Below are 19,653 nucleotides of genomic sequence, written 5' to 3'. Positions count from 1 at the left end.
AATAGATCTTACGTGAGTAAGAGCATAAAAAGTTGTATTTTTCCTATGTGATTGTAAGATGATACTTGTTTGTAAGATCTTAACCAAGCATATGCACGTAAGCGGACGACTACATTAATTCATGGCTAGCACGTTTGGAACGCAGGAATTTTCTTACATCGTTCGAAAGTAAAATTCTTTTGAAATCTATGCGTTTAAACGCCCTAAACTCGCGCGCTCTCGTTGCCGCTTCCGAGCCCCTGGACAGCAACCTATAAAGGTGTCCGCTTATCTTCCCCACGCTCCGCTCCCAGCTTTCATCCCCTACCTGTGACCATGGACGCTCCACCTCGCCGCACCACGGCACCACCACCACCACCCCCTCCTCAAACCCTAGCCCAGGTAACCCGACCCCTCCCGCACACCTCCCCTCCCCTCCCCATGGCGCCCATCACCACAGCCACCGCCTCCTCCTCCTCCTCCTCCTCCTCCTTCCTCCACCGCCGCTCCCCAGCCGCCCCGCTCGTCTCCCTCCGCGCGCGGGGCTGGCACCTCCACTCCAGGCTCGCCTGCCGCGCCGCCGAGGTGTCCGGGGCCGATCCGTCCTCGGCCCCGCCGGCCGAGGCGGCGGGGACTCGTCGTGGGTACCCGTGGTGCCTCTGGCGGCGCTGCCGCGCGGGGAGCGCCGGGTGATCGTGCAGGACGGGGAGGAGATCCTGCTGCTCTGGTACAAGGACCTGGTCTACACCATCGAGAACCGCTCCCCCGCGGAGGGCGCATACACCGAGGGCCTCCTTAACGCCAAGCTCACGCAGGTGCGTTTCGCGCGCCCGTAACCTGCTCGGCGGAATGCCTGCCTGCGCGGCGCGTAACTGGTTACTGATTGCTAGCAGTGGTTCCGTTCCGTGCCAGCGGGTGACGTATGCGTTTGCATTGATGGGTGACAACTGACAACGGGTTTTCTAGCTATGCAAAACATACAAATTCGTTGTAACTTCGGCTTCCAATGAAATTTCACAGGGAAACACACGTGCAGTGAGGGCGGATGTTTCCTTTCTATGAATTCACATGGTCTCGACGGGGCTAGGCGAATCATGAAACATAAAGATTGCGTCTTTTAATTATTCCGGGATACCCTTTTGATTGCAAGATATTTCTGTAGGCAATGCATGCCCTATGCTCCTATTTTCTTTTGTGCAGTTCCTTAACTATTTGATCTTTGATCTTTCTGCTTAGTCCTGAATAAACTTTCGGTGCAAAATAGTCAGACAACCATGAACCACACACCACCGTCTTGAGGTTGGATTAGAATAGTTCGGATCGACTACGAAACATGTGAAGTGTTGTGTACTTCCCTTATTGATTCTGGAATTTCAAACCAAATTTATGGAAGTGTTCTTAAATTGTGTACTTAGCATGATGAAGTATCAACTTAATAGGTGTGACTTGCCTGTACAAATATACATCTTGAAGTGAGTTAAGGAACTTTTGATGTCAAGGAAAAAATGCATTTACCTACACTCACACCAACTTCATGGATGAATGGAATTTCTTCCTGTTGTAGTTTTTGAACGCAAAGATGAAACTTGGTTTCCTATAGGCTAGAGGAGATGAGTAAAGCTTTATTGGGTTTGCCTATAGCACTATATTACGTCTGTTTGTTGTACATTTTAGAAATATGAAATGTTTGAGGTAGTCTCCTTTTTTAGACAATGGAAAAAAAATTCAGCCTTTTGCATCGTGTGATGCATACATCTCTTATTCATTATTACATCATCTCAGCTCATACCTGAATGTTGAAAAGAAATGAAAGCGTAGAAGACCATATGAATGTAAATCATCGATCACATAGTCTAGTACTAAACCGTCACCCATTCTTGGCAAAGAATTTCATGGCTACCACCTCTAATGCTTGGCACACAATGCTTATATTTTCTCTCTCGCTTTTCCACTGCATCAATCTTTAGAATCTCAACTGGTAATTACCCCTGAAAAGTGTCTGCATAAAAGAAGTTATTGTTTTCTTATCAAAGACAATATCATTACGGCATAACCAAATTGCCCAAAAAAGGTTAGCTACCCTAGCCAAGATTTCTTTCTTTTTATTTGCTCCTAAGTCACCTAGCCAACCACCCATAATATGATGCATATCTCTAGGTTTGTTAATGCCTAGAGTTATTCTGATTATCCGCCATAATGAGTTAGCAAAGTAACACTCAAAAAAGAGGTGATGAATATTTTCATTGTGGTTGCAAAAACTGCATTTGAGGCTACCATTCCAATTTCTTTTGGCCAAGTTATCTTTGGTCAAAATTACTCCTTTTCCTAAATACTGCAAGAAGATCTTTATTTTGAGTGTGAGCTTATGTTTCCAAAGTCATTTATTTGGAAACGTAATAGGCTTATTAAGCATCTGTTTGTGCATGGAATGGACTGAAAAACTTCCATTCGCATGTAGTCCCCATCTAAATGCGTCATGTTCATTGGAGAGGTTAATATGCACTAACTTTGACACATTGCTGATAAAGAAGTAATCTCCTAAATGGAATAGGAGAGGTAGTCTCCTATTTGATCATATCAAGCTTTAACTTCCTAAGATCTATCATCGAACATTCTTTAAGGTTTCTTTCTTCCATTTTGCCTACTCCGCATTGCTGATAAAGAAGTGTATGCTATATTTTCTTTGACTTTTGTGCAGAACAATTTTTATTTTCTGTTTAGTGGATATAACTTGCTCAAATGGGATAACTCCATTTTTTTTCTTGAATACATGACCTTATTTTTTTTTTCTTTCAGGATTGCTGCATTGTTTGCCCATCGACAGACAGTACATTTGATCTTCGTACTGGGGAAATACAAGAATGGTATCCGAAAAATCCTGTTTTAAGGGCTCTTACACCTGCTTTGACGAAACTGTTCGTGTACCGTGTGAAAACTGATGAAGAAAACATATATATCAGCATCAGTGGAGCTGACAGTGCAGGATCAGCAGAGATTATTTTCAGTGGAAAAGCTCAACCTGGGGTTTACTGCATCTGATGTCAATGTGGAAGAGGTAATCACTTTTCCCTTTCTGATCCATCACTCTTACTCTGAAGACCAGATGATTCCTGCATTTCTAATTAGCTTTAGCCTGCCCATAGTCATGAAATGAGGATTTTACTGAACTTTTACATCTAGATTATATCCCTTTTCATTTTCAGGTGAGAATGATAGTCGACGAGGATGTCGGAGTTTTCGGTTTCACCAGTGAGAATGAACTGATCAATGGAAAAGCCGCTATAATTGGCTTTCTTTTATTGATAGATTTTGAACTTTTAACTGGCAAAGGTCTTCTCAAGGGGACTGGTTTCTTGGACTCCATCTATGCAGTTTCAGGAGCTTTCAACTAATAAATATGTTTGTTCTTTGGTGTCTCAATGTTATCAAGGTACACCACTACTCTTAAAAATCTAGATTTTATAAGCCTAAATTTGAGTGCATGAGCAGTTGTAATTGAACATATGTTTGCATGTAAAATTAGGAATATGAGACGGTACCTATTTATTTTTGACAATGTCTGTCTAATATAAATTTATAGTGCATTCCACAATCTTCCTTGTCTATCAAATGAAATGGTGAAAGCTATATACATTTCCTGTACTGAGTATGTAGCATTGTGGACTATTCATGTGGCAATCATCTAATCAATGAAAAGGCCAATATGCACGACACCATTACAATCAACTTAGCTACCGATAACCTGATTTCTGTGCATATGAGTTTCAGATCATTGGAAAGTAAAGGTGGATGTTAGACGAAAACAGAAAGCAGATAATATAGGAACGATAGGTTGCAGGAAAGAACAATGCAAGGACTACTATAGACCAAGTTGAGTGACGGAGTTTCCATATGTATGCTGAGCGTTTACCTGGGTTCATGCTGTAATGAAACTGTGCAAATTCTGAAGCTTCTTGTGTTGACATCCTTAACGTCTTGTGTTCCATCCAGTTTTTTTTAATGTCCCCCACTTGTTGGCTTGGTCACATATTTTCATTACCCGTTTCCCTGCATTTCTGAGTATTTAGGGTTAAAAGATATTTTTGTGCGGTTCAAAGTTAAGCATGCATATATAGGACGAGAAGATTGAAAATGCAGGGTCAATGGCACCTATAACTCACAGCACCATCATGGTCATTTGAAACCAGCTGGTTCTGGGAGTTCCTGGCTCCTGTATGTTATGAAGTGTGCTTAGGATTGTACTAAACTGCTAGCTAATACAACTTGCCTTCTGCTTGCTAGGTACTATGATATGAAGCATCATGAACAATTGGCAACTTGAAGGAGCATTATGTAAAATATTAGTATGAAATTCACCAGGCTATTTGAACTAAATTTGATTCATGAGTGTAGTGTCATTCTTTTTGAACTTCCTTCCTACATCTGATGAACTCTTGCAGCTCGATGATGATTGCAAATTATATAACTGAAACTTGACCATCCTGGTTTGTGAACCACGTTGACCTCATAGGCGAGAGTCTCACTGATTGAGGAAGCGTACTCCAGATACATTTTTAAACCTTTTCCGGATTTATTTTTTATCTGTGTGAAGGCTGTGCTACTCAGTAGACGAAAAGAGGTAACTATTTTTCATCCTTGCAACTGATATGATAAATGTATAGTTACTTTCTTGTCTTTCGTCATTGATTGTGCTCATCCTGACCCTACATCCTGTGAAACTAAACATGTTAGGGTAAACATCCGCCGGGAGGATAGTCGGGTTGCGTCGGCCGCTAATAGAGGGATTAGATCATAGATTCGGAAGACAACATATTGGGGGAGACTAGAGAAGAGGACAAGAAACTAGATCTATTTCTTCTTACTTGATTACAATGGATGTTGCGCCCTCCATTATATTGGAGCCAGCTCTAACAATCTAAACTAACAAATCTTATCTATAAGACTAACTAATATATCTTATTTCTAACTAATCTAATCTAATCCCTAACGACTAATCTTATCCCCTACCTGTTGCTAGATAACAGAACACTTCCATGCTCATAACCTTAATGGAGTGTGGTGCATTGTTGATAGATTATATCCATCATTTGAAGGGGTATGGGTGAATTGTTGATAGATTATATCCATCTGAATATCGCAGTCAAACCTTTGTTCCTGTAGCCTGTTCTTGCTCAGCTGCGTCAGCTACTGTAGAGATGTTATCTGATAGTTGTTCTGATGATACTTTGTGCTCCCAACTCCTAGCATACTGTGTCTGCCAATTAAGTGTAGTAATTTTAGTTTCAAGTGAATGCCAAACCTACTAAGTGTTCTCATGTCATGTAGAACAATCATAAATGCCTTTCAGCTTCGTTTCAGTGTAAAGTTCATTTATATTCATACTTAATTACATTTCCTTCCTACATATTTTTGGGTTAGTTACATTGGCGCCTAGATAAACTTAGTTTTTTTTATCGGAGTAATTTCCATACTACAAATAAAGTGTGTGAGGTCCTGATCACACACATCATTATCCTACGCGTTTCTGTCAATTAAAAGAAAAACCGAAAGCATGTCATGCTCACCTAAGAAAATTAGGATTAAGCAGCACATGCCCTAGGTCAGCCCGAATCTCTGACTAAATCAGACAACTGGACAGAAAGCTCTGCCATGATTGTACATTAGCATGTTGATTGGCAACATCCTTAAACTAGGCTGCCATTAGTCCAATTAACCAAGAATGTGATGGGGAATCTGTTCCCATTATCTTAATCTCTGGGTGCTCCTTTTGTGCACGAGCTGGGAAGCTTCCCAGACTGACACAAGCTGCCAACATGGTCCAGTTCTGATCTCATGTCTTGTAATACTTGCATCAGCATACTATTGGTCCGATTGATATGCCTGTGTATAAGAAAATAAGGGTTCACTGCCATAAAGTTCCTGTTCATTTTTGGGCTAGGGTGGGGACCCATATGTCAGTGTCAGTCTACCTGAAACTTGGTCGTGAACTTGTTCGTGCACGATATGGCCCACATGTTAGTCTCAGAAGCATGTTGCATTGGCAAACTGTTTTGCTCTGGAGATATAATAGCATCCTTTTCGAAAAACCTGGATAGTTTCAACATTTAGTTTTTTTTCCCCTGAAATGAGGGTAAGAGCTCTGCCTCATTTCCAGTATAGAAGGAAAGAATACACAATTCACACTGATGCATGTTCTTTGATATTTTTCAAACATTTACACTGATTTTTTTCACAATTTTTCCATCACATAGCCAATTAGCACTGAGTACAAATTAGTTGACACTTCAAAAACTAGCTAATGCTCCTTTTCATAGTGGGGCATTGACATAAGTGTGTCACCATTCACCAATTGCTATTACTACAGTTCCATTTATAAGTTGTTTTATACTTGTTACCAAAATTATCAGAGTATATAAATAGCCATCTTCTTGACATCACAGAAGATGATTAATTCATCCATGAAAAAATAGCACTAGCCTAGAAAGAGCATAACAATGAGAGAGAACAAAAAATAGAACCACTAGAAAGTCACTGAATGATTTACACTTAAGAAATAAAAGGGAGTAACAGTCTTCTCAAATATCACTATTATTACCACTTTCGAAAGAGATATAGTAGCATCGTTTTGGAAAAATCTGGATAATTTCAACATTTAAGTTTCTTTGTTTTTTGCTTGAAACGAGGGTAAGAGTTTATTGAACTGAGGTAAGTGCTCTGCCTCATTTCCATTATAGAAGGAAAGAATACACAAGTGCCAACCCGAGATGGGTGAACCTCTTGGAAACTGATCCCGTTTTCTTTGTTGTTCACTATTTTCTTGTTGGTTCATTTGAGAGAGTTTCTCTTGCTGATGTTGAAACCGAATCAGTAACTATCACCTCTGTGCGCTTTTGTAGCAGTTAAGCATTCTCTCATCTGATTTCATCTCACGTAGGAGGTATCTTTAAAGAACGCATACTAGCTAACATGTCAAAATCATGTAAGATCTTAGACGTAAGACCTATGTATCTAGCAAGTCAATAAAACATTAAGGTTGCCTTCCAACATAGTTTCAAAATAAAAAACATGGTTACCTTCTGACATTTCTTCTAGAAGAGATTGTTATGCCAAATGTTTTCTTGCGTTGACGGTACATGGATTGATCAAATCAGTGAATGGCATATATGCATGCTTCCACAAAGAAACCAGAGTCGTATAAAAACATGAAATCAACAAAGGTACGGAGGGTGTGTGCAATTCTTCTCATGAGCCAACCCGGACTCGTCTCCCTCGTGAGGCGACTCAGGGGTTCCCACCGCCGCCACTAGCATCCCCGCCTAGATTCGGCAATGGCGGTGGCGGTGGCCACCCCTACCTCCCTCCCTTTGTTCCCCCCTCTTCCCCCATCCCCACCTCCCCTCCCCATCCCTGGCGTTCGTTGTGCTAGTTTTGGCCAAATCCGCTAGCGTGGTTCCTTGCTATGGTGGGATCCGTAATGTAGATCACCGGATCTTCCGCATCCCAACCGGATCCACACAGTGGCATCCCTCCCACCATCCATCACACCAGCCTCCACCTATGTGTGCACCTGCCTCCACCCATCGCCGCGACGTCCGGTGTGGAAGGTGTGAAGGCACTCAATAGTCTTCGTGGCGCCATCCTCCATATCGACGCAGAGGGGGTGGTCCGTGCTGGGCTGTCCCGCATGTTTGCTCACCTCTTGCCTACTTGTATGGTCCTTTCGGCTCCAGCAATGGTCTGTGGGCATGCGGGCTGATGCGTAGCTCTCAGGTTGCTGGTGGTGGGCTATGGGTATGAGGTCTGCTGCATGGCTGGTCACTCGGCTCTGCCTTTGGTCAGGCTTCTATTGCCTGGCAATCCCGGTTAGGCCATTGGCTGGCCAAGGCACACCGTGCAAGTGGCACCTGCCAGTTTCTTGGGTGCATGGATTGTGTTGGAGCCATCGTCTCGTGGCCTCGTTTCGGCATGACCGGTGTGGGCGGTACCATAATTTGTGTGGAGGTTCAGGGTAGGGGATTCACAAGCGTAAAGCCCAGCTTCGGTTCTTACCGGGGCTGAAGTCGGTGACACCCGTGGGCGCCATTCCCTCTCTAGATGTAATCTCGTGGTGACTTCCCCTTCTTCATTTCCTCTGGGTGAAAACCCTATTCAGGCTTCTAGACATGTGCCTGTGACGTTGGCATCACTTCCATCATGAAGGCGTCACCTCGAAGCTTCCCTCCGCACTCTTCGGCTTATGGGGGTGCTTTGCTTTTCTTTTGTAGGTTGACCCCTACATTCTTCGATCGTCATTGACTCCCTTTGATTAGCGCTTCTCGACAACGGTGATGGTGCAATGCATGCTCCTCCAAAGCTACACGCTACCAGCTTGGTTCGTATGTTGAGGTGTGATGTGGGAGAAGGGCTCCGTCGATCGAGTTGAGAGTGGAGGTGCGACGTGGGAGTAGAGCTCTGTCGACCGTTTAGAGTTGACATACGGCGTGGGAGCAGAGCTCTACCGACCGACTTTAGTTGGGTAGTGCGTGAGTTGAGTTATGTTGGACTTCGCCCTCTATCTGGCTATGTCTTTTTGAGTTTGGCGTGGTTCTGCCGATCGGAGTTCGTTTTGTTCTATCGGGGTCTCTGCCGGTTTGGCTCTGCTAAATTGTGCTTGTATGCTCTACCCAATCTGGGCCTTTCTTCTTCTTTATTAATATAATAGGCATCTCTCCTGCCTATTCGTTAAAAAAAGATGGTGTGTGCAGAGCGATACATAAGTTATCCATGATTCACTAGAGCTTTGGAGATCTATTTAATAATAAAAGGAGATGCCCCTCCCACCATAGTGCTTAAGAAAAAAAAAGATAAATACTTTAGAAATTCTAAAAAAAAGCAAAACATCCAGCCCTTGATCCTCTCTTCACGTAATTACAAAGAAGACATTCAACCCTTGCACTACTACAGAATACACCATCAGTGGTGGTTCAAAATTGCCATCAGTGCTGAGCTTTGAACCGTCACTGATTACTCGGCACTACTATCAGTACTGGATCTGGAACCAGCACAGAAACTAACCATCACTATCGGATCGAGCCACGAACTAGCAACGATGGGTGGATCGGGAGCCAAAAAAAAAAAGAGAAAGAAACGAGCTAGCTCAAAATCGAGCCAGCTCGGCTACTGGTACCGCTGCTATCCGCCACTGGCATGCTCCGCCCCCGCTGGTCTCCACCTCCTCCTTACGTCGCTCGCCTCTGCCTCCGCCTCCTTCTCACGCCTGCCGCTCGGGCGCCCCCACTGTGTGAGCTCTGTCGCCACGGCGCAAGCTCCGTCGTCGCCGCGCTTGCCTGCAATCGCTCGACCGCTCGCCCACGATTATGCTCGCCCGAAGCCGCTCGACTATCACACTCGCCTACCGTCACGCTTGCCCAGAGCGGCTTGGCCACTCGCCTGCACACTCGTTATCGTGCTTGCTCGGAGCCGATTGGCCATCGAGCTCGCTGATCGCCGCGCAAGCTCCGCTGCACGCCTGCATGCATGGGAGAGAGAAGCAGTGTGCGCACAGGCATGAGAGAGGAGGAAGAGATAAAAGTATGGAGAGAAAGGAGGGTAGAGTGTAAGGTTCTGCAGAGGAAGTAGGAGACTATGCAGGGTGAAAATATCAGCGCGTGGATTAGTGGATGTGAGCCGGCGAGCGGACATGAACCAAAGACTAATTGAACTAAAATTTTAGGTCCGGACCGCCACTGATGATGCGGACCCGAAATTTTAGTTCAATCAGTCTTTGACTCACTTATATCAATAACAGTTCTAGCCACAATTCAGCACTAATAGTCGGTATCAGTGTCGTTTATTAGCGACTCTATTATGATTAGAGCGTGAAAATTTAAGAACCGACAGTGATACATTTGTACTGTCGGTTCTTACACAATCAATAGTGATAGATCATTATTTATAGCCGGTTCTGTAGTAGTGTTGTCCCTCTCCGAAAGAAAATCTATCTCTATACTCTAATTCGCAACTCCTCCCTCTGTCCCTCATGATGCCTCCCTCTTCGCGTATGCACACCTAAACGAGAATCGAAGCAAATGCTACGTATTCAGCAAGGCAGTCGTTGACCTAGAAGTGGTTGGAAGGCTCGGCAGGGTTCGCCGTCCATACAGGGCTCGACAGCGGTTGAAATGCTCCTTTTCACAGTGGCACATTGACATAAGTGCGTCACCATTTGCCAAAGGCTTCTACTCCAATTCCATTTATAAGTTGTTTTATACTTGTCACTTAAATTACCAGAGTAGATAAAATAGCCATCTTCTTGACTTCACAGGAGATGACTAATTCATCGATGAGAAAATAGCACTAGCCTAGAAAGGGCATAACAATGAGAAAGAGAGAGAAAAAACTAGAAAGTCGCTAAATGATTTACACTTAAAGAATGAGTTGAGATGGCTACAACGACTCAGGGAAGAAATAAAAGGGAGTACCAATAGCGTATCGCTGTTATTACTTATTACCGCTTTTGAAAGATGACGAGAAATTCAATGTGCGAATTTACTCTATTTTAACGAGCCGACCAACCCAACATGAGAAAAATAGAAAAACTCTTATTCCGAAATTAGAAATAAGAAAACACCGGTTCTGAAAAGAAAATCAGAAATCCCTATTTAACATACTAAGAGTTAAATAGGAGTTATATATATATATATATATATATATATATATATATATATATATATATATATATATATATATATATATATATATATATATATATATATATACAACCTAACATGAGAAAAATAGAAAAACGCTTATTCCAAAATTAGAAATAAGAAAACACTTGTCCTAAAAAGAAAATCAGAAATCCCTATTTAACACGCTAAGAGTTAAATAGGAGTTATAGTGGTAGGACACCGATGAATGGACGACCATGATTGCTGCAAACCTCAACTGCCCTGCAGGCTGCAGCTCGGCAGATGCATGCACGCGCGCGCGCATGGCCGATGGCCGATGCATCGGAGCTGCACACACCCAATACAAGCTGGCCTTCAGGCCAAGCGCCATTAACACTGCTCAGATAGCTAGCTCTCCCTTCTTCGTTAGCCATCTCCTCGCGTTACCTCGACCACTAGAAGCAGCGGGCGAAGAGCTAGCTCGAAGCAATCACTGCTGGCCGGGGGCCCCCTCTGACCACCCCCTGGCTTGTGGGCCCACGCGGCCCCTGACGAGCAAGTATCCGGCGACGCTGGCAGCGGCAGTGCCGGCCGCCGCATGTGTGGCCTGGTTCCTCCGTACTCCCTTGTCCATCTGCGTTTCTTTGTAGGACCATGATGATGGTTCTACTCACGGCCGGCCCTGGGTCAAGCGGGGCGGTCGTCTCAGGCTTCCAAATCCTAGAGGTCTTATATGTATATGTATACTGTATATATTGATCTAAAAGAAAATTAAAAATATTAGATTTATGCGATTTATATTTAATAATAGAGCTATATTTTTAATCTCGTTCCAAGTCACTGAAATATCAAGATCGGGCCTAATTCTACTGTTACATTGTGGATATGGATCTATATAGCTTTCTTCGAACTCACTTCGCGGTTCATCCCATAGTTTAAGGTCTTTTTGATAGATGGTGCATGCATGTTCTTTTGCAGTACATTAACTTAAACTTATTTGTAGATCAATAAGTAATCCTTGCGGATTCAAAACTTAATTTGTTGCTGCAGGTCATTGTAAAGATTATGAACATAGACTATGTGTTTGCAATGGATGATTTTGATGAAATTCCACAGGATTTATGCTTCAAGAAAATGTCCCAGAAGTGCCTTCATTTAAACTTGTATTTGTTCTTATTTTAGTCGCTTCCACAATCCTGCTGCGTCCAGCGGTTTCCATGATTCCATCCTAACTTATGTACTCATAAATTCATGAACGAATGGATACATGAATTATTGGATAGGAAAAAGTCTAAATTACTCTCCTATAGTATTTGTAGTGTCCGAATAACCCTAAACTTTAAAGCCGGTTATTTAACTTCCGAACTTTAAATATCTGATTACATAACCCACTAGAGTAGTTTGTAACAGCGTTTTTGATAACGGGGCTGTCACGTCACCTATTTTTATCATGTGGCTACCACGTCATCTCCCTCTCACGCATTTTGAAACCAAGTTAGCTTGATTATTGGTGGAGCTCGTCGTATATGGCCTAAGTCGTCTGGCCCGAGAGAAAGAGGATGATGGGAGGGAGAAAGGCCAGCAGGAGAGAGAGAAAGACAGAGAGAGGCCGATCGAAGGGAGAGAAATGCAGAGAGAGAAGTCGATCAAAAGGAGGAGAGGTAGAGATGTAGAGAAATGACACTATTAGATTATAATTATGATTTTAGTAATTAATGACAATATAGTTATTGAGACTAATATATTTTATCAAGAATATATATTAGTAGGTCACATGAATGCAATACATAAAGAAGTTACTGTAGCCAGGATAAAGATTGACTAAATTGGAGAAGCTTTAGGAGAATTGACCTTACCGAATGATCCAATGTTTAGGGTTGAACTCACTAGAGTATTTTGTCTAGAGGCAAAGTAAAGGCTGATGACTTCACCAGATGGTACAGTGCTCTGTGTGTTGAACTTATTAGAGTATTTCTGACAAAGGGGGAGAAAGCTTAGGACCTCACCGGATAGTCCGGTGATCTGCACTGGGTAACACCGGAGTATTTCCTGCAGAGAAAAATACAAGTGCAGAAGACTGAAGATCAATTCACCGGATGGTCTGATGCTTGGTTTGTGCACACCGGATTATAGCACCAGAGCATTTCTTGCAGAGCCAACTGCAAGTGTTAAAGAATAAAGAACAACCCACTGGAAGATCCAGTGCTTTGAAGATGAATGCACCGGAGCATTTTACACAGAGAGACTATAAAGGCTCAGATGACTCAAGATAACTCATCGAAAGGTCCGATGATAGATTTGAAGGTACACTAGAGTGTCTGGTGTTCACAGAGGCGTTGAGTAGAGTTTCAACGGCTAGTTTTTGAGGTTGTACTAACCGAACGGTCCGGTGTTAATACTATTATTCTCACCGAATCATCCGGTGCTAACAACTTTTCTGAGCCATTAGGAAAACAGCTAGTTAACGGGTTTAAGACTATAAATACCCATCCACTCAGTCATTTAAAGGTGTGGTATGCTGCTGGAGTCTAGAGGAAGCTCATACACACTTGAAAAGACATCAAAGCTACCAAAATACTTAAAGTGATCATTCAAGATAATTAAGCATAAGATTAGTGAGTGATTAGTGCTTATAAGCTTAGAGTAAGTTATAGTTAGATGCTGCAGTTTGAAGAAAGGATCAAGGAGTGATCCTAGCTTGTACCAAGTAGTACGCCGACACCTTAAAGTCTTAGTGACTCACAGGAAACTTGAACCGAAGTTGCTCAAGCTTGTTGACCCTCTGACTTGGTGTGACGCGATAGCAAGACATGTGTACGGGGATGCGGAGTCCCTTGCCTTGGTGGCTCAAGCTCCGAAGTGATCACAACGACAAGTGATTACAAGAGAGGCTAGTGATGAGATCTTGCCTTGATGGCTCATTCGGCTTGAGGCTTTGCCTTGGTAGTTTAGTGGCTTAAAAGTAATGATCGGGTGCTGATTGGGAGCATATTCTTAGTAAAGCTCTAATATAGACTAGAGTGACATTTATGATATCGATACCATGGGATAAAAATCACTTGTACCGAGTTTGTCTCTCTACCTTATTTACGTTTTCATATTTACTTTCTTATAATTTACCTTGCTAGAGTAGGTTACAACCCTCTTGAGCGGCAGAGTAGATACACTAGATAAACCTAGAGCACATTTAGATAGAAATTAAAATATATTTATCTTGAAAAGTTTTTGGAGTTATTAGTTTTTAAACATCCTAATTCACCCCTAGACCGTCACGGTTCCTCACAAGAGAGAGACCAACTGAAGGGAGAGAGCGGCCGACAGAAGACGGGTAAGTGAGAAAAATGACATGTGGGCCTACTTGCCACGCGTTCACTATAATGTTAACGAAAATGATATCATAGGCTGCCACGTTAGTAAAATTGTCACCCCGCTAGTAAAACTACCGAGAAAAAACACTCCAACAAATTATGTGATCGGATATTTAAAATTTAGATGGTTAAATAAATGGTTTTAAAATTTGAGGGATATCCGAACATCGGAAATAATTTAGAAGACTTTTTCCGGATATGTAGAACTGCATGCAGCATCGATCCACGCTATACTATCTACATGCACGGAGAAAGGATCTATTGTTTGCTGTCCTTTTCGATTTGCGGGGCCTAGACCAAGAAACTAGGCCCCAGAAACTATCTCTTTTCTTGAGCTCTGTGATACGTGCTGAATTTAGATTTGATACCAATAGCCAGTCCAGGCGTCTTAAAAAGCAAATTATACACACACCCTGAACTTGGAAGTCACAACTCCAAAATCACAAACCAAATTCTTGTAAAAACATGTAAACCAAATCGAAGATTGAAATCAGTCAAGCTGTGAACTGGAAGCTAACGGTGCAAGGGCTAATGCGAAACTGTGAAAAGTTTTCAAGATGGATACAGCATGAGCTGCCGAATCTGCTTGCAATTAATATTCGCCGTGGCCGCTGCCGTGGTCCACACCGGCGGTGGGCGTGCGGACAAAACCCATGCTACGGTCAAACCCATCTTTCACGTGTCTGCTTTGCAGCAGCCTCGTCCTCTGTCCCTTCACTCTCTTTCTCCCCGTGCTGTCTTCATTTTTCTTCTAGCTACTGCTCCTGCCCCTATAATGGAAGCCAGCCTCTCCGGCACCAAACCCATGCGCGTGGCAGCGACCTGACGGTGACGGTAACACTAGGAGCTAGGATGAAAACGGTTGAAACCATTTCCACTTTTATATTTTTTAAGAAGCAAAATAAAAATGATAGTATCTGAAACGAATGTTACAGAAATATAGATAACGATATTATCAAAACGGAAATAAGTCAGTATCGATCGTGAATCAAAATTATAGAATGATAAACACTGACGTAGCGCTAGTCACAACCACGTTCATATACTATGTATAGAATCAAGTCAATTGATCGACAATTACACACAAACACAATACGAGAATAATATCAAATGTTTAACTTAAGAGTAATATCATACATGTTTAACTTATCACAGGCCAAATAAGCACACAAGTTTTGAAGTACACAATCAGATATCAGAACATGTCAATATACCAATAAAATAGATATATTACGTATAATTTTTATACATAATAGTTTAGATTTAACATAGATTTGTCCCGGACCGGTCTCCCACGCGCAGCGCCCTCTCGTGTCCTCGGCTGGCTCGCGCTCACACGTTTGTGCTCCCGCCCGCCATCACTCGCGCAGCCACACACATGCAGGGCCCTCCCGCACGCTCTGCCCGCTCGTTGTGTACATGCTCTGTGCTGCGGGGAGAGAATGAGAGAATGAGATAATGGGAGATAGAGAGGGGCATATAGCTCTGTATATGTTTTATGATGTCTGTTATTTAAGCTGTGCTGTGATTTTTTATTTGTACCATATAAAATAGTTTGAACTATTTGTTACAAAATACTAATATAATATATATGAGTGGAGTACAGAGAACTAAATTTAGTATCTTCAAAACTTCTATAATTGTGGAGGGTACTGTATTTACAGCTGTTTGAGAGTGCAATCGGTCAAAACGTCACGTTGCGTAAATTTGAACGATTAAATGTTCTTCTCCTCGTTTGATGGAGAACCACTCAGACGATCCAGGTAGTTATGTCTACTCCAGGTATTACTAACTTGAGATAAAAATTTATTCGTTTCCAATTAGTTTTTACAAGAGAAATCAAATGGATCAGAAACTGCAGTTTTTAATGGAGCACGGAGACACGCGATGGAAAGAAATTAGATGATTCATAATCAAAGCTGGGATTTCGAAGTGTTAGAATATATGAGTTTATCTGATTATATTTGTATAATTTTGAATAAATCTTAAAGGCCTGACCATGTATATATAGATGATACTACTTAAAAAATAACTATATATGTCGGCTCATTACTGCTAGTACCTAATAGGCCGATAGTGGTAGGACATCATTGCTGGTTCATAAGCCGTGCGAGAAGAATCAACCGATATAGCTTATGAACCGACAGTGATGAAAGGTATCACTGTCAGCCGATGGCTTGAGCTAGCAGTGATGCACTGTTGTAGCTTTACTGCTGGGTGAGAGCACCGGCTGGTAATGATACTTGGACTATGATGGATGATAGCTTATATGAAAATTACATTATATCGTCGACTAGATCTAAAACTTTGTAGTTGAAAACTTTTATATTTGAGTAATTTAGATGTCCAAACAATCATTTGAAGTTTCAAACAAAAGAGATCAAAAGGATTGTATATGCTATTGTAATCACTAGTATATCTATGGTGGGGTGATAAGGACGTATCGCGCGCGCTGAGAGGTTCCGGGTTTTAGTCCCATGAATCGCAAGCATGAGTCTTTCACACGAAAAATCACGTGACTTGCGACGACGCGGCTGCGAGGGTTCTTCGGATGCAAAATTATTATTTTTCACTTTTTTGGTCCAAAAAACGTTGATTCGGGGACGGACTATCACTGCCGACTAAAGCCTTCAGCTGGTAGTGATAACCCCTTCACTGCCAGTCCCTGAGCCGACAGTAATAGTCAGGGACTATCACTGCCCGTTGCCCACTGTCGGCTCCAAAACAGGCAGTGGATGCCACTTTAGAGTATTTGTAGTAGTGTGGGTGTGTACCTTTTAGTCCTATCTTGCTCGTGGAGGTGGAGGAAGATCAATTATAAAGGATTTCTCTCCTCCACCTACTTAGAATGTGTGGATGAGAGAACTAGGAGAACACACGCGCACGCTCGCTTGCCTCACTGGACTGGAGGACATGGGCACCTGCATGAATGATCCATTGAAATTGGGTCAGTTGCTTACGCAGGTGCAACTGCCTTTTGTAGTTTTATTATTTTTATTGCGTGCACAAACAGATAGGTATGGAAATCATGTCAGTAAGAATTTTTTTTTTGAAATTAGGGTTTTACCAATTTCTCTCTGCGGTGCCGTCGCATGTAGTCTACTCCATCCAACTGCGCTGGCGTGCACCAACGAACGGGAGAGTTTGTCTTCGAACCCCATCACTCTTGGAATCCTGTACCAGGAGTGAGCATACAAATTTTTTGATAAGTGCTCGTCGCGACTACTCACGATCTGCTTCCTCTATATCATTGAGATCTACTTCGACTATTTCATCATGTTCATCATCATCTACTGCTTTGACATCACAAGGTCCTTTGCATCTCATATCGCCATCGGGTACATATATTGCAGTCTGTATTAGATAACTAGTCGAAATGTTGCTCGAGTATCTAATCGAGACTTGTTGAAACCTAGTCGACGTTGATTATCTACATATGTTTTTGTTCATGTTATATCAAGAATTGAATTAAATTAAATCTAAAAATGCTATTTTTCCAACAATTCAAAAACTTTATTGTAGGCACTTTGATTTAACGATGGCTGGTTTTTGCCGATGCACTGAGATCGGACAATTTTACCTATGTGCACTTTAAGAGATGATAAGTAAAAGCCACTATGTGGCTTACAGCTATGAACTTCTATTGGATTGCATCTAGCAGGCCTGAAGGAACTCTTTCCTCTGATGAGGAGAAGAAGTTCGAGGAAGCCAATATTTTTTTTATAGGATGCACTCTTAGCACTCTTGCCGATCGTCTCTGCGATGTGTATATGCACATAAAGGATACAAAGGAGTTGTAAGATGCACTGAATGCAAAATTTGGTGCGTTAGATGCAGATAGTGAACTGTATATCATGGAATAGTATTATGATTATATGATAGTCAATAATCGATCGGTAGTCGAGCAGACTCATGAGATAGTGTGCATTGTAAAGGAATTTGAACTCCTAAAGTGTGTGTTACCTGTCAAGTTGCGGTTTGGTGCCATCATTACCAAATTGCCTATCTCATAGAGGATTTTTACTACTGCTCTAAAACATAAGAGACAAGAAATCTCTGTTGAGAGTTTGATCGTGTTTCTTGATATTGAGGAGAAAGCACGGGCTAAGGATGTGCATAACAAAGGAGGCAATGAATAATCTAGCGTAAATATGGTGCAACAGTCCTCTAACAGAAAGTTAAAAGGGGAAAATAATAAGGTCAAACAAACCACCAACTTCAAGAAGAAAAAGATGATAAACCTTGTTTCATGTGTGGCGAGGTTAGCCATTGGGCTAAAGATTGTCAAGAATGCAAAGCGAAAAAAGGTTAATTAGGAAATAACACCAAGTTTGTCAATGTGGCCATTGACAACACTAGAGATAAAGCTAATGGGTATGATACTTTATCTATTATTTTTTTTAGTGAATCAATCTATCAGTTGCCAGATTGGTACTAGGGCTAATGTACATGTGTGTGCTGACATTTTAATGTTCTCTTCTTATCAGATTGCTCAGGATTCTCCTGTCTTAATGGGGAATGGGTCTCATGTTTCTGTTCATGGTTTTGGCACGGTAGATCTGAAGTTTACTTCAAGAAAGATCGTGCATATGAGAAACGTGCAACATGTCCCTTCAATAAATAAAAATCTAGTTAGTGGTTCCCTTCTCGGTAGAGATGGGTTTAAGGTGGTATTAGAGTCTAATAAAGTAGTTGTATCGAATCATTGACTTTTTATTGGTAAAGGTTATGAGTGCAGAGGCCAATTCCGTTTTTCCTTTTCTGATTTCTGTAATAAATCTGTGAACTATATTTGTGGCAATATTAATGAAGATAAGGCTAGTGTTTGACACTCACAGTTATGTCACATAAACTTTGGTTGTATGACTTGGCTTTCTATCTTGAATTTAATTCCGAATTTTTCCATTATCAAAGATTCTAAGTAACAAAGTTGTGTGCAATCTAAGTAATCTCGTAAGCCTCATAAGGTATCTAAGGAGAGAAACTTGGCATCATTAGAACTCATACATTCAGACCTATGCGAAATGAATGGTGTGTTAACGAATGGTAGAAAAAGATATTTTATGACTTTAATTGATGATGCATCTAGATTTTGTTATGTCTATTTGTTGAAATCTAAAGATGAGGCTCTAGCTTACTTTAAAATTTATAAGGCAGAAGTTGAAAATCAAATGGAAAGAAAAATCAACAGATTTAGGTCGGATCAGGTGTAGAGTATTTCTCTAGTGATTTCAACTTATTCTGTAAACAACATAGAATTATTCATGAGAGAACACCTCTCTATTCGCCCCAATCAAATGGGGCATCCATGAGAAAGAACCGTATCCTGTTTGACTTAGTTAATGTCATGTTAGATATTGCGGATTTATCTAAGGCATGGTGGAGGAAGACTTGTTAACTTCGTGCCACGTTCTAAATAGAGTTCCTACTAAGAATAAGGAGAAAACTCTATATGAAGAATGGGAAGGGAGAAAACCATTATTTTCTTATTTGCGCACTTGGGGATGCTTGGCAATAGTCAATGTACCAATAACTAAAAAGCGCAAGCCGGGACCTAAAATAGTAGATTGTGTTTTTCTAAGATATGATCATTGAAGCATTATCTATAGGTTTTTAGTAGTTAAATCTGAGGTACCCGACATGCTTCTTGATATAAT

General features: G+C 41.7%; 1 pseudogene; it reads left to right on the top strand.

Moving 5' to 3' along the window:
* The first annotated feature begins 420 nt into the window (after positions 1–420).
* On the top strand, positions 421–5,094 carry LOC133900936 (uncharacterized; annotated as a pseudogene).
* Positions 5,095–19,653: the final 14,559 nt, after the last annotated feature.

Source organism: Phragmites australis, chromosome 19, assembly GCF_958298935.1.
Source record: "Phragmites australis chromosome 19, lpPhrAust1.1, whole genome shotgun sequence".
NCBI lineage: Eukaryota > Viridiplantae > Streptophyta > Magnoliopsida > Poales > Poaceae > Phragmites > Phragmites australis.
The sequence above is the reverse complement of the archived record's forward strand: the minus strand, read 5'-3'. Positions and strand labels throughout refer to the sequence as shown.